The sequence below is a fragment of the Lissotriton helveticus genome, chromosome 7 (genome assembly GCF_964261635.1).
Source record: "Lissotriton helveticus chromosome 7, aLisHel1.1, whole genome shotgun sequence".
NCBI lineage: Eukaryota > Metazoa > Chordata > Amphibia > Caudata > Salamandridae > Lissotriton > Lissotriton helveticus.
In genome coordinates, this window is record NC_136068.1 from 929916591 (window position 1) to 929931245 (window position 14655).

At 41.6% G+C, this 14655-nt stretch overlaps 1 protein-coding gene and 1 pseudogene across 1 annotated transcript in view; both read left to right on the plus strand.

The window, feature by feature from the left end:
• The window catches only part of LOC144767141 (protocadherin gamma-A10-like), a 458767-nt gene that overhangs the window by 134314 nt on the left and 309798 nt on the right, over positions 1-14655 (plus strand). The gene's annotated exons all lie outside the window — the stretch shown is intronic.
• LOC144767152 (protocadherin gamma-A6 pseudogene) lies at positions 6231-8720 on the plus strand (annotated as a pseudogene).

Consider the following 14655-nt stretch of genomic DNA (forward strand, 5'->3'; position numbering starts at 1 on the left):
TCTCTCTCAGCAGTCATTTAGAGCGCACAGGCTCCCCGCCCAGTCCAAACGCTCTATGAGAGCAGTGCCAGGATTGGTCTGAGGTGCCTGGTCTGCTGCTCAGATAGTGCCCGGGAGCCTCTGGCTCTTCTCCAACCCAGCTATACAACTCTCAAAGCTTGTCAAAATGATGGTGACTACGAGTTATAATGATCTCCTGAGTATGCTCCCACTGCCTCTCCCCCTACAAAACACTGAGATCCATTTATCACAGAATAAAATATTTTGTTTGGTAAAAGCAACCTCCAAGACTCACTCCATCTTGTCTACAAGCTGCCACCACATCAGGCGAATTGCGTCTACCAAAAACGGAAATTTAAAGCATTTCTCAACACCTATAATTTTTTCCTTGACCTGGAAACACTTGACTGGGTTAGTATTAAAAGAAACCTTCAATCGAGCATGAAAAGCTGTAAAATTCCCTATGTCAGCCGATCTACGACTGATGCTCAACCCAACCCTATGGTAGTGGCTAAGTCACAGATAACTACTTTAACACAGCAAATGAAACTTACCAAACCGCTCCGTGGCTCAATGCCAACCTAAAGACTGACAGCCTCCCTATCAACTTCCTATCAACAGTCCAGCTGGCATACACACAATAGAACAAGTTCAGGACCCGTGCTTTCTAACGTCATTCCGGGCTTTGCAAGCTGAGTTCCATCTGGACCGGTATTAACAATGACCTTATTTACAATGTGGCTCTTAGTTGGTCAAAGCCCTAAGTTCCCACATAGACAGCCTTTAAGCCTCTGCCCTGGCTTCATTCCTTCTTAAATGGGGAAGCTACAAGAAATTAGTCTCTTGCTTATATAAGCTATTATTAAACTGCCTTTAGTGCAAACCCACTGCCAAATCACTACTCTACAAATGGAACTAGAGACTTACAAGACAGTACTCCGATAAAGAATGATCAGACCTCTTTTGAGATCACAACGGGAGAGCTTAGCCGCTTAATTGCGGCCGCAATTCCGCCGCGGTGCGGCGGTTAAGTGGAGTGGGCGGGGCCACGTCGGCCAACGAACGTGCACAGCACCTCGAAGGTAGTGCGCGCGACGGCCGTTGGTCAACAGAAGCACGCAAGCGGATAGAAGAATCCCGTCTGAAATTCAGCTATTGAAAAAAGTTTCATTATTGTCATTGGTTTCAAGGGCAGTTATTTTGAGCAAACCTCACTCAAATAACCCTGTGCTTGAGACAGGGCACACATATTATAGTCCTGTCCTCCACTGCACATTAGTGAAACTCAGTTTGGTCTCACCTTCACCCAACAAACAATCTTCACTTTGTCGCCACCTGGAACTGAACATCTTGCATGATACCGGAGACATTTCTGGGCTCACAAACAATGAAAAATAACAACTAGACACAGTGCTAGTCATGGCCAAAGTCTGCATCCTCAGACACTGGAAACACCAAGGTCTCTACCCTAAAGTAATGAATGGTATGACACCAGCCTTCAAACGATCTTTACGAGTGTTTGATCTACAAACTGAAAAATGTAATTCTCAATCTTCTATGACATTTGGGAACCCTACCTCAAAGACTTTACTCAACTCACTCAGGAACCCTGAGCCTATCATTTCAAGGGATATTCCTTTTCTTCCTACCTTTTTTTCACCTTAGTCGTTTTGCAGCCAACTTATGTGACGCTTGGTTTTGTCAACTATTAACATGTAGTTATATGGAGATTCCTATCCTGGTTCATAGCCTCTGTTCCAACCCCTCCTGATACCCTATTCTTTGATTACAGCTACATAGGGTTAGCTGTGCGAGTTCTACCCTTTTGTGGTCAGTTGAACATGCAGTGATTGCTGGGTCTTTCTTTATTAATATTTTTCTTTCGTCCAAGATTAAACAAACCCTGCACTCCACACATCGTGAATACTGTTTGTTGCATCCACATATATGTTCTCTGTGTAACATTGTATAAAATGAATATTAAAAAAATAGGGATGGTGGAAAGATTAGCGCATCTCCTGATTGACATCTAGGGCTGAATTATGCAATATGGCACATTTTCCTTGTTAGCGCCAGGTGCACCTCTTAAAAGGTGCGCTTGGGGGTAACAAGGTGAGTGCTCTGTATTATAGGAACTCATGCTGCCCTGGGGGCAGCTCATTCAAGTGAAATACCTAGCGGCTTTGAGGCAGCCGCTCCGTGTTTCACTGTGCAGGCGGCAACCCGCTTGCACTTGTAAGGGGGATTAGAGATCCCCTTGCAGACCGGTGCAGTGAGTGACTGCACCTGCCTGCAAGGGGATGTCTGGGGGGTCCGTAGGAACCTCTTTAAGAGGGCTGCTATCAGGGGGCGCACTGACAGCGTGCCACCTTTTAGATGGTGCACTGTGAGCGCACCTCCTGACAGCTTCTTTGCCTCTGCGCCCGCATCCATGATACGGCGCGGGCACAGAGGCAATGGGGTTCGCTCATTTGCATGAGGCCACGCCCCAATTCAAATGAGGAAATGCCTTCTTGAGAAAGTGCTGGCGGTACATGTGTACCAGCGCTGTCAGTATCATTGAAGATGGTGCACAAGTGTGTGTGGCCTGTTGTGTAATACCAGTGTGACACAGGGCCCAGCAAAACAGGCGCACATGTTGGGGTGCTCAAAGCAGGCACACCTGCCTGTTGCGCCCTCGGGGCAGATTCTGTTATGCAGCCCCAGATTTCCTGCAGCCTCTGTTGAACTACCACAGTACCAGCACAGTCCTGTAGGTTTTTTAACTTTGCTGATTGTGCGACGATCTAGGCTTCCCATGAATGGTTTAATCATTTAATTGGAGGGTCTGGTCATGTGACTGAGTACCTGTCCTCAGCACAACTTCTGGAGTCCCTTTCACTGTTTTAAAATGTTGCTCATTTGAAACGATTGATTATTTTCTGAATAACTGAAGAGTGTGTAGAGCTCTTCAATTGAATCAGCTCCTACAACCTCAGTTTCACTTCTAGAATAATGGCTGTAATATCCTTTGTGTTTTAAAGTAGCTGTTGGCAATAAGATTAAGACATATAATGATTGGCCGGGTAATGGTAGACAGAGATAGACGTGTGGTGAAAGTGCAGCAGACTCACTAGGGCGACTTGAGTTTACGCTCTGTCCCTCTCTGTTTAAAACAAGTCAGTGATAATGGGAAGGTGTGAGGGCTACTACAGACTGGCTGTAAGGTTGAGACCTTGGAGAGCTAAGGTGCTCTTATAGGTCTTATAGACATATTTACTGTTTGCATCTATTACTTTTCCTCTATAATGACCAAGTATTTGTATTGCGCCATACATAACATTGCATACATTTTGATATAAACTTTGACCATTTCTCACAGAATGCTCTCAAGGTCTCTGTAGGTTCTGGCACTTCTCCGCTGTGGTCATCACTACTGCGGTTTTATATTCTGGGTTTCAACCACTGGCCTCAGCAAACGTGACCTTGCTTGTCCTCAGCTGTTTATAAATGACCATTCTCTCAGTCTCACTACCCAGAGCCAGCAGTGGGCTGGTATGTCTCCATAGTGCTCCACGTTCACATATTCGCATAAACTTCTATGCAGCTCTGAATGGTGATGTTGGTAGTGGTGTGGTGGTACTCTTCTTAAGTAGGCCATGATGGTGTATCATGTTCTATATTCAATACATTATTCACCAATCCCGTTTCATTTTAGACAACTATTCATAGGCAGTGTAGTCCCTTCGTGGTCTTTTCCCCTTCCCTATGTTAGTATTGTAGCCGGTCGAAGCATTTCTGGCTTTAGCCCATCTGGTCAGTTTACTGTAGCAGCAGTGACAAGCACAGGCACCAGGGGCACAATGGTGACAGTGGCATGTCAGTCTCCGCATGACAAACGCTACCAGCCTGCCTTGTCCTTCCCACCTACTTGTCCACTCCATATAGAAATGCCAGGCTTCCAAGAGTAAGTCGCTTTCAGATGCAGGAGCGAGAGAGTCGTTTACAAAAATACAGAGGCAAGTAATTAGGATTAAAAAAATGCTATGACTTTAGCTCTAGCGGCGGAGAAAACGGATTAGGGAAATGGAAATGTAGAATTACAGTGGGGATATGTAAGTGCAATGTAAGGGAGATTAATCATTCAAGACAAGCTGCCATCAGCGCTGTGTCAGCCAAGTGAGCACTATACACAATACCCTGCTGACCTTCGTGTGTCACCTCAGCGCCCTCACTAGCACCCCTCACACTCCTGCTCCTCTCCATCACCAGCCTGGTTCAGGCTGCACCACACACTCCTCAGTCCTACTACTTTGGAGTTGAGTGGCAGCGGCTGTAGTCAGGGCTGGTCATGTCACACATCTCCCTCTGTCTAAGTTTAAGCGTTTTAGTGACCCTGGCCTTCCTTACGATTTGAATAGGTTCTCTAGACAATACAAATATAAATACATGCAAGGATTGGAAATTATGTTAACTAAAATACTAGATTTTTGTAGAGTACTTCTCGGATTGGCAGCAGCTGAGACATAATTCCCTCCAAATTTGGCTGGTGCATAGAAAAGGACATGTGTATAAAGATTGTTAAAGTAGAGCATGACGTCTTTTTTGACGCAATCTGTCTTGAAAGATACTACTCTATTAGAACTCTATTATTCAAGCCTAGAGTGTGATTCAGATGGACCGGAGGCGAGCTTGTGTCTCTGTAAGCTGCTCGATTTAGTCTGTTCCAAGCAGTTCATTGTGTTCAAACTTGAATCAAACCTCCATAGATTATACAGGTCTGGTCATATTCGAGCTGATTTGTCCATCTTTTGTCATGACGGGTAAATCGCTGCTGTTATGTAAGTGGATAAGTAGGTAGCTAAAACACTTACATAGTGTGGTATGTAAGTGTATGGGCTTCTTCCTGAGATTGAAAGGTTTTTTTTCAGGGTCTGATTGTATATATTTGGTCGAGTTGCACATAGGCATACAGGCTACAGCTGAAATCAGCATAACGGAAAAAACAAGGGCGTTGCGGGTTTTGTTGAGGCGACCAGGAAATAAAGAGCTGCTTTTAAAACCCAAGTGCAATGCCAATGCGGCAATCAGGCCGAAGCAGTTGGAAACAGGCAGGAGTTGAGAGGCTCCTGGGGAGCATGCCCCTTCTTCTAAGCAGCAGAAGTTGTACACGTGCCAGGACTCACAAAGATGGTGTGGGGAAATGTGAGCACATTGATGCTGGCTTCGGGTTTATTCAGAGGTCAGCAACTATTTCTCCTTATATAACAGAAAACATGTATACCTCAGCCATTTAAAATCACTGCCACTTACCAGTTGGGCACTCGTACTAGCCAATCAGCTTACCCTTTAGTATGTTTAAATGAGGAATAACTGCATGTTTTTCTGACATGCAAAGTCCACGTCTGCAGGAATAAGCAAACTAGAAGTTACAAAGTTATTCTGCTTCAGGAAACTGATGTTAACTGAATGAGGCCAGCCAAATCAGGCTTCCACAGATGGCGTTACTTGAGATACTTAATCAGTTCTTTGAATCAAACCCAGATGTTTTTTAAATATCCCCTGCACTAATTTAGAAGCCCCAATAGCTCTAATAAGGATACTTTTTTTTGTTTAAGCTAATAAGGATACTTAATTTACACATTGACAGTGCTTTCCTTGTAATGCAGCATATGCAAATGACAACTGCTATAATATAATAGCGACAGTTTCTTCCTATTTATTCGAGGGCAGCAGTTCTACAGGGAAGTCGAGGTAAGTAGGGCTGCCAAGGAGTCGATGGCTGTTATGCGATTTATCTCAGAGTGCAATAATAATTGAAGAAAGGCGCTATGTATAGGACATTATTCTTTTTTATTCCCTCCGTAAGCATTAAAATAGCCAGTACACATTTATAATTAGCTATATATGAAGGTACCAAATGCATTGCCCTTTCTTTAAGTTAATGAAAATGTGGTTTATGAAATGATTCTCGAAAGACGTAATCCTTGTTTCAATCGCACTGCTGCAGTTATGGGCTTGGTCACCGAGCGGCGCTGCGCACCAAGCTGAGAGAGAACTGTACCAGGCGACCTTGCTGATCACGTGGTGAAGTTAGAGCCCTGAATAATCAGATTCCTGTGTAGCGGCCGGCGAGAAGGGCTCTGCATGCACTGACTGCAGAGGCGCATTGGCTTTCTTTAATACATCGCTCTAACTCAAACACTTGCGGAAACATTTTATTTCCGATAATCCAACATACATTTTCGTTCATGGCTCGGGTACCGAAATACTGTTACTCCGGAGGTCAGAGACCGAGGCGATGTTACTCCGGGGCTCAGGCTTCGAGGCGCTGTTACTCGGGGGCTCCTCTGCTGCTTCTTGTTTCTCTGCTGACAGTCTGTGGAGCCGCTTCCGGGCAGCTGCGTTATTCCATTCCCGAGGAGATGAGGAAAGGATCTTTTGTTGGGAACGTGGCTCTGGATCTGGGAATGGATACAAAGGAGTTATCAGAAGGAGGAGCCCGCATTGTGTCCAGAGGTAGGAAGCAGTATTTTATTCTCAATGTAAACAACGGGCATTTATATATTAATGAAAGAGTAGACAGAGAAGAGGTTTGTGAACAGCTAGACCAGTGTTTATTATGTTTAGAGATTATTGTCCAGCGAGCAATGAAGGTATACACGGTGGAAATTGAGATTCTGGACATCAATGATCATTCACCCAATTTCTTAACTGATAAGATTGTATTACAAATCATTGAAAATAAATCACCGGGAGCACGCTTTGCTCTACCCGATGCCCATGACCCAGACGTGGGGAAAAACTCCCTCCAGAGTTATGAACTCAGTTCCAACAGCCACTTTGCACTGAATTTTAGCATCGGCACCAATGGTGTAAAATACGCCGAACTAGTGCTAAAGAACCACCTAGACAGAGAAAAGCAAGATATCCATGATCTTATTCTCACAGCCACAGATGGGGGTGACCCAGTGAGATCAAGCACTGTCCAGGTCCGTGTTATTGTTCTTGATGCTAACGATAACTCCCCAGTCTTCAATCAGTCTGTTTACAAAACGAAAACTCTGGAAAACGTGGCCAAAGGCACTGTTGTGGCAACTGTAACAGCTACTGACAGAGACCAAGGAGCAAATTCGGAATTAACCTACTCATTCAACAATATTGCAGAAAAAGTTTTACACACGTTTCACATAGATCCCAAAACTGGAGAAATATCCACGGCTAAACTACTGGACTTTGAAGAAACTGAGCAGTATGAATTTGAAGTGCAGGCAACTGATGGTGAAAGTGCAACCCGTTGCAGAGTGCTGGTGGAAGTGATCAATGTGAACGACAACGGCCCAGAAATCATTGTGTCATCTCTGCTTAACCAGATTGTTGAGAATAGCCCAGTAGGAACAGTCATTGCTCTTTTAGAGGTATATGATCGAGATTCTGAAGAATACGGTGAGATTACATGTCACATCCCCCCACATCTCCCTTTTCAGTTGGAGAAGTCATTTGGGAGTTACTACAGTTTGATGACTGAAGGCCCACTGGACAGAGAGGAGGTATCAGAATATAACATTACAGTTACTGCCATGGATAAAGGCAGCCCTCCAATAATTAAGACAAAATCCATTTACCTGCAGGTTACTGATGAAAATGACAACCCACCACTGTTTGATCAGTTGTTGTATAGAGTTTACGTAATGGAAAACATGCCACCTGGAACTTCCATATTTAGAGTCAGGGCAACCGATCAGGATGTTTATATGAATGGCAAAGTCTCTTATTCAATTGTTGGGGGTCTTCTTGGAGACCACACTGTGACATCCCTTGTTTCCATTAACTCAGAAACTGGTATCATCTATGCACTTCGAGTTTTCGACTTTGAAGAATTCAGAGAATTTGAAGTCCAAATTAAAGCTCAAGACAGAGGTTCTCCTACACTGGTTACCAATGCCACTCTTGCATTTTTTATATTGGATCAGAATGACAACACCCCTGAGATATTATACCCATCACCTCCAACAGATGGCTCCTCTGGGGTGGAGATGGCTCCTCGCTCTTCTGAACCAGGCTATCTGATCACCAAGGTGGTCGCTGTTGATGAGGATTCAGGTCAGAATGCCTGGCTCTCCTACCAGCTGCTGCGATCCACAGACCAGGGACTGTTTACTGTAAATGCTCACACTGGAGAAATCAAAACAGCACGTCCCATTATGGAAAAAGATACAATGAAGCAAGTGTTGGTGATTTTGGTGAAGGACAATGGACAACCTTCTCTCTCCTCTTCGGTCACTGTTACAATATTGTTGGCTGACAGCATCCCAGAAGTTGTTGCTGATTTGGGCACGTTATCATCTCCTGCAGATATTGAATCAAACCTCACACTGTATCTGGTGATTGCTGTTTCTGTTGTTTCCTTCTTGTTCCTTTTCTTCGTCATTCTGTTGCTCTTGCTCAGACTTCGTCAATGGAGGCAATCTCAGTTCTTGACATCATCTGGAGTTAATTTTAATGCCCTTTCATCCTCACAATTTGTGGGAATAGATGGTGTTAGAGCATTTCTTCAGACCTATTCCCATGATGTTTGTTTAACAACTGATTCTGTAAACAGCCAGAATAAATTTCCATGTGCATCTCATTATGTCCACACCCCTGTGAACAATGGGGCCTCTCAAAAACAAGGCGCTGTCATGGTTGAAGATCTTCTAAACGTAGGAAAAGATGACCAGAACTTCGTTCAGGTAAACTGATTAATTTGGAATATTTCTATTTGTGTTTATTCTTTTGTATCATTAGTTTAATTAAAGCTATATTCAAATTGTAATATTAATACGAATTACAAGCAGCCCTATCTGTTAAAAACCAATGGCTATCATACTTCTCTTCCTTATCAGAAATGTAAATATCTTATTGCCATTCAATGATATGCAATGTATAAAAGAGACAGAATGCATACTAGATTTAGAACAATCTAGAGCCAGAAGTCCTTCGATTTAGCCATGCCACACATGACCTTCAGTATTAATGCATTTATTTTTCTCTCTATTTTGGCAATTGTGAAAGGCATTCCCTGCAGTCTATCTTTTGGCATGTTTTGCTAATATAAATGTTCTCTGGATCAAATGTGCATTGCATTTTCCATGACCATAAAAAAGGTGCAAATAATCTGTTGATCTTAGAATGGTCTAACGTTAGCTGTGTTGCTCAGCGTGCTCTTTGTTCTGGCTCTGCAGAGGAACTTCCACCAATGCAATTGCACGTTAAGACATTCACAAGAAAGACTAGACAAGAAGGGATATTTAAGGGTTGACATTTTACTGGTAGATGTCCGTGCTATTTTTCCCACCATTCTAGTGGTGTTGACCCACTTCTATTCTTGAACCAGAAATTGTGTTAGAATTTTGTTTCAATGCTGACTTTCATATAACGTTCTGTGTATTATGAGAAGCTGGTGCTATTACTGGATTTGGTGTCATCTTTAAGAAGAAAATCCCTGTGTTATTTCCATTCATTATTTGCTGCTGGAGAGCAGTTTCTAGAAAGCCACTTAACTTGCAGTAGAAATAGAAAAAGACTGATCATTGGAAACCATGCAGAAAGCTGTTGGTTCCGAACAATAATGTTTTTGAGAGAGAAAATACCAGGAGTGAGGTTTCAGGAACATGAAGGTTATTGTGGAGGTAGAAGACACGTACTTCAGTTTCAAGACAGTGTTATGTTGAGTTGTGTTACTGAGTACTTGTATAGCGCTCCTTTTACGAATTACATGGCCTCTTGTTTCTCAAGGAGCAGGGATTTTTAAATCTCAAATGTCTGGTGTCATCATTAGACAAACTCCACCAGTGGTCATATGGACTTTTCTTAGTTGACATGAAGAGAGTCTTAGGAGCAGTCATTTACCTTAATTTCCATAAAGAGTGAAAACCAATTAGACTCAGCAAGAAATAGTAAAGACAGTTGTGGTAAGTTTATGAGGTTTTATTACCAAATTTAGTAAAATCTAACTAATTAAGTATTCGGATCTTAAGCACCATTAGTACAAGTTTAGATTGTCCAGGGAGCAATATTTCAAGATAATGAAAAATAGACCACTAATAAGAATTACACAAATAATACAAGATGTGCAACAATTGTGTTCCATAAAGTAAACCCCTAATGCGGTGAACAACCTTTATAACGCAACTTTTAGCATGCAGTGCTATTACAACGCAGACTTTAAAACGAAAACCATTACAACGCATTACACTGGGGGGCGCTCTAGGATAGGGAATAGTTTTAATTTACTATCCAACACCTTCCCTAGTGTCCACGGGGACTGGTGTTGGAATAGTAAATTAAACTATTTACTATCCAGCACCCCCCAGTGTAATGCGTTGTAATGGAATGTGTTTTAAAACTTGCGTTGTTACAGCATGCGTGGTAAAAGCATGCATTGTAACAACGTACATCCCCCTAATGCAAATTAAGGAGATATGGGTCGATAAAGTGCTTTTGGTCAGGCAAATAGAATAAGGTGTCATCTTCACAATGCAAAGGTCTCTGATGAGAGAATATGAATGCTTAGGCATAAAGGGCCAGATGTAGGTAGGCATTTACCGGTCGGTAACCGCCGAATTCGGCCGTTACCGACCGGTAAATGCAATTTGAGATGTAGGGCCCTGTATTTTACAGACTCGGTAAATTTACCTATAGGTAAATTTACCGATTATGTAAAATACCGAGTCGGTATTTTTACGGAATAGGGAAAATTGATATGTAGGTGGGACTCTTCTGAGTCCCACAAGCATTAAAAAATCGGTATTTTACCATCAAATACTATTTGATGGTAAAATACCGATTCTGGTGTGCTTGCACATGTGTGCATGCACACCTATGCCATATGACAGGCAGACCTGCCCTTAGGGCAGGTATGCCTGCCACATGGCACCCGAGCCTCTTTTGGGGGTGCCAGAGGGTGTCAAAGTGACACCCCCTGCACCATTGTGTCAATCGGTATTTACCGATGCGGTAAATACCGACCGGTAAATGCCCAATCATTCCTATGGGCTTCAAAGCCCAAAGGAATGCATGGGCATTTACCGGTCGGTATTTACCGCATCGGTAAATACCGATTGTTTCCGAATCGGTAAATGCACATCTGTATTTACCTACATCTCGGTACTTTTATTTTACCACTTCTTAAATACCGAGTCGGTATGATGCGGTATTTAAGAGGTGGTAAAATAAAATGTACCTACATCTGGCCCTAAGTCTTTGCACTCAGGAAGTGGAGCTCAGCAGAGGTGATAAGGATCCTTTCAGTTCTAAGTCACCAAGCATCTCCTTCCCAATCTAAGGAACTTTCGCTGTTCTTATGTGATATATCTCAACAAGGCATTAGATTGCAACATTACAGCTTGTTCTTGCTCTAGGGAACCAATAATATTACTTTTGACCCTGGGTGCACGTAAACTCTCCTGTTTCTCCGGGCAGCACAATAGTACATGCCTGGCAATGTCCTTGAATCGTTACACTAGACAGACCATGGTATACACTTAGCACTTCCCACGAGTCGCTCCCCCGTCCTGGGATCTTCTGCTTTCGATGAGAGCCTCACTGTCATTGCCTGATGTAGAGCAATAAACTATTCACCAGCTATCAATAGGCGTCGGGGAAAAAAGCATCTGCAATGGACAAACGCATACAAAAAAAACAAGAATGAAATGGGCAGGCCTCGCAGCCATGAACATATAAAAGTCGACATTCAAGATGGCAAGAGAAATTAGGTTAACTTTAAAGCTACATAGCATATCAACTTTTGTGTTGCTCATCATGGTTAAATGCGGTCCCGACCTACAAAGTATATGATTAGTATGTTCAAATTATTAAATAATGTAGCTTATATTTTGCTAATAAGTGCGTGAGTTTTGCAAATGTAAAATTGTGCTTTGCCAATTCTTTGTACAAATTTCAATCTGCATTAGTGGCTCTTCCCAGATGTTATACAAATTACACTCTGTAGGAGAAACATTAAACAACTAAGCTATTGAATGAATATTCAAACTTATGAGAAGAGATTGAACACAGATCTCTCTAGCAAATGCAACAATCTCCCTAGTTTTCTTAACAATATTATGCCATTAATCTTACTAAATGCACATAGCTCTATGCAGCAAGTTCCTTTACCATTTAATCTAGCCTAACATTCAACTAGCTTTAGGCTAATTTTATAAGACTGTTTTATCATCACATTTTTATTGTAGCCATCTTCTATGGGGCAGAGTTTTTTTGTTTTTTTTAAGTATAGCCCGACTCTCAATGACACTGACCACTTCTTGCCATGCCCCTTTTCCCTTCCCACAATTCATGGATTCCTAGAATATTTTCTTTCCATTTTCAACACTTCTGTCACCTAAGGTCTCAATTAAAATGTGTCTATTAACTCCTATGGGCCTGGGAGCAGAAGTTAATAAGTTCTAGGTTTCTGACAAGATTCCAGCTACTGAACGCCCACAATCTGTATGTAAAGGTATATGGGAAAACATGGGAATGAGTTCCCAAATGTCGATTCCCACATGATATTTCCCAAAAATTGTTAATAACCATTATGCCTCTGCCCCCGAAACGACTGAGACCCTTGAAATAGTTATTCCACGCTAGGGAAATAATTATTCCGGAGCACCTGTAATTGAGGTCTCAATATTTATTTTAGGTTTTTCCTTCACTTCGCCGCCAAAGTGATTTCACAGGAATACGTGGTGACTTTTCTTACTTTATGGCATGCATTCTCAGTAATAAGCTGTGCTTCGGAGTGATGCAGAATTACCCCAATTAATCAAACCTCCAAAATGTTTCTAAGAGTGAGCCAAAGTTTCAGGTGGTGATCAGTTTGTATGTGAATGAATTATTTTTAAAAACTGTGTTGGAAGGTTGTGTGCCACAGTGCTGCAAGCCTGTCAAGTTCCGCATTAAAGGGAACGGTCACATGTACATATGTTGTGTATCAGTAAATATAAAAATAGATTTTTTGTTTACCTTATAGTGGTTATAAAAAAAATATATATATTTTTCACTAATTGCACAATATAAAACCAAAATCTCTAATTTAGTTGCAACTGGGTGAGTAGGAGGAGACCTTTCAACTCTCTTTGTTTACTTTGAAATAATATATAAGAGGACCAGTAGTTTTCTAGTTTTCAACAGTGGGAAAATTATACCGATACGATGTGTTGTTGGCGGATGTGAGTTGTGAATGCCTCCTGCAAGAAGAACTATAGGCTGCCAGATATGGAATGGGATATCATTCTGTACTCAAGATACGTAGAAGGAGAAATATTGGCATTACATATTTTCCTTCTTGAGTTTTCTCCCTTCCAGTCTGACTATGCTACTGCAGCTTGTTGCACATGTTCCTCTGTAGATCTTGAACTTGATTGCAATAATATATAAAATAATATTCTTCATTTGGAAAGTAAGGCTTAACTTAACATAATAAGGTCAGCTGGTGTCACTTTGTTCTTATTTTGTGATTCATGTGGGTCTTGAAGCTCAGGTTGGATGGAGGCAATGTTTAAACCCACAGACTTTGCACAGTCATTTAGTTGTTGGAATAAAGTCTTCCCCAAAAAAGGTTGAATATTTCTTGGGGGACACCCTAGGTGATGGTGAATTGTTTATCTAAAGGAACACATTTGGACCAGCTGTACTCTGTTCTTTAGTTAAGAAGTGATTGAGCTGTCGATTAACGCTTGTCATCGAGTAGATATGATTCACCTTTACAGGAGTTCAGAAGTTCTTCACAATTCACTTAGAGTGTGGCTTTCTCTACACTACTTTGTTATCTCATTCCATTTGTCTGAAGCATTATTATTGATTGTCTAAAGAAGTTAAGTGATAATGGCCAACTCTAAGATATTCCCCAGGAATGGTAGGAATTGATTGCCTGCTTATTTTCTTTTTTTTGGGAGATGACCTAAGTTCCAGTTGTGCTTTTTCACGAGAGCAGGATCTTACTATTGTTTTGGGAATCTGTGAAGATGTCTTCACCTAATAAGCATTAATGATTCTTCTATTAGTGACAAAGCTAATCTTCACTAGCGAGTTTCTTCACAAATGGACACATGATGGCATAGCCTGTATATGAACCATTCAATAAATCAAGGATACATTAATGTTGTGACCCTGCACTTAGCACTAAGACCCTTTGAGACCATTCATCTTTCTCACGTTCATGTTAACAAATCCATAACAAAAGGGGAGCAGATTCACAGATACTAAATACCACATATGACTATTAGAAGAAAAACACAAAAAGACAATAGAAAAGAGAAAAGAACATCTCTTAAAAATAAGATACATCATTCCTTTATTATACACAACCTATACACAGAATAAAAACGTTTTTATAAAATATGTCTGATGAACATTTAAAGTCCAAAAACAGGTTCATCTCATCTCATGCAGTTAGAGTCAAAATTAAACAGTTGAACAAATCGTAATTGTCCATTTGAAATGCAAATGGGTAGACTCAGTCACTTTATCAACTGAGATATCAGTAGATGCGCCAAACCAATAAATAGACCCGACCAATTATAGTTGAAATATTAATAAGTGACTATCACATGGTTTGCAATGTCCTGCCTCGTGATCAGGCCTCTATTCTTTGTGGATGTACTTCTTAAACATTAGCAGTAAATTTCCATTCTG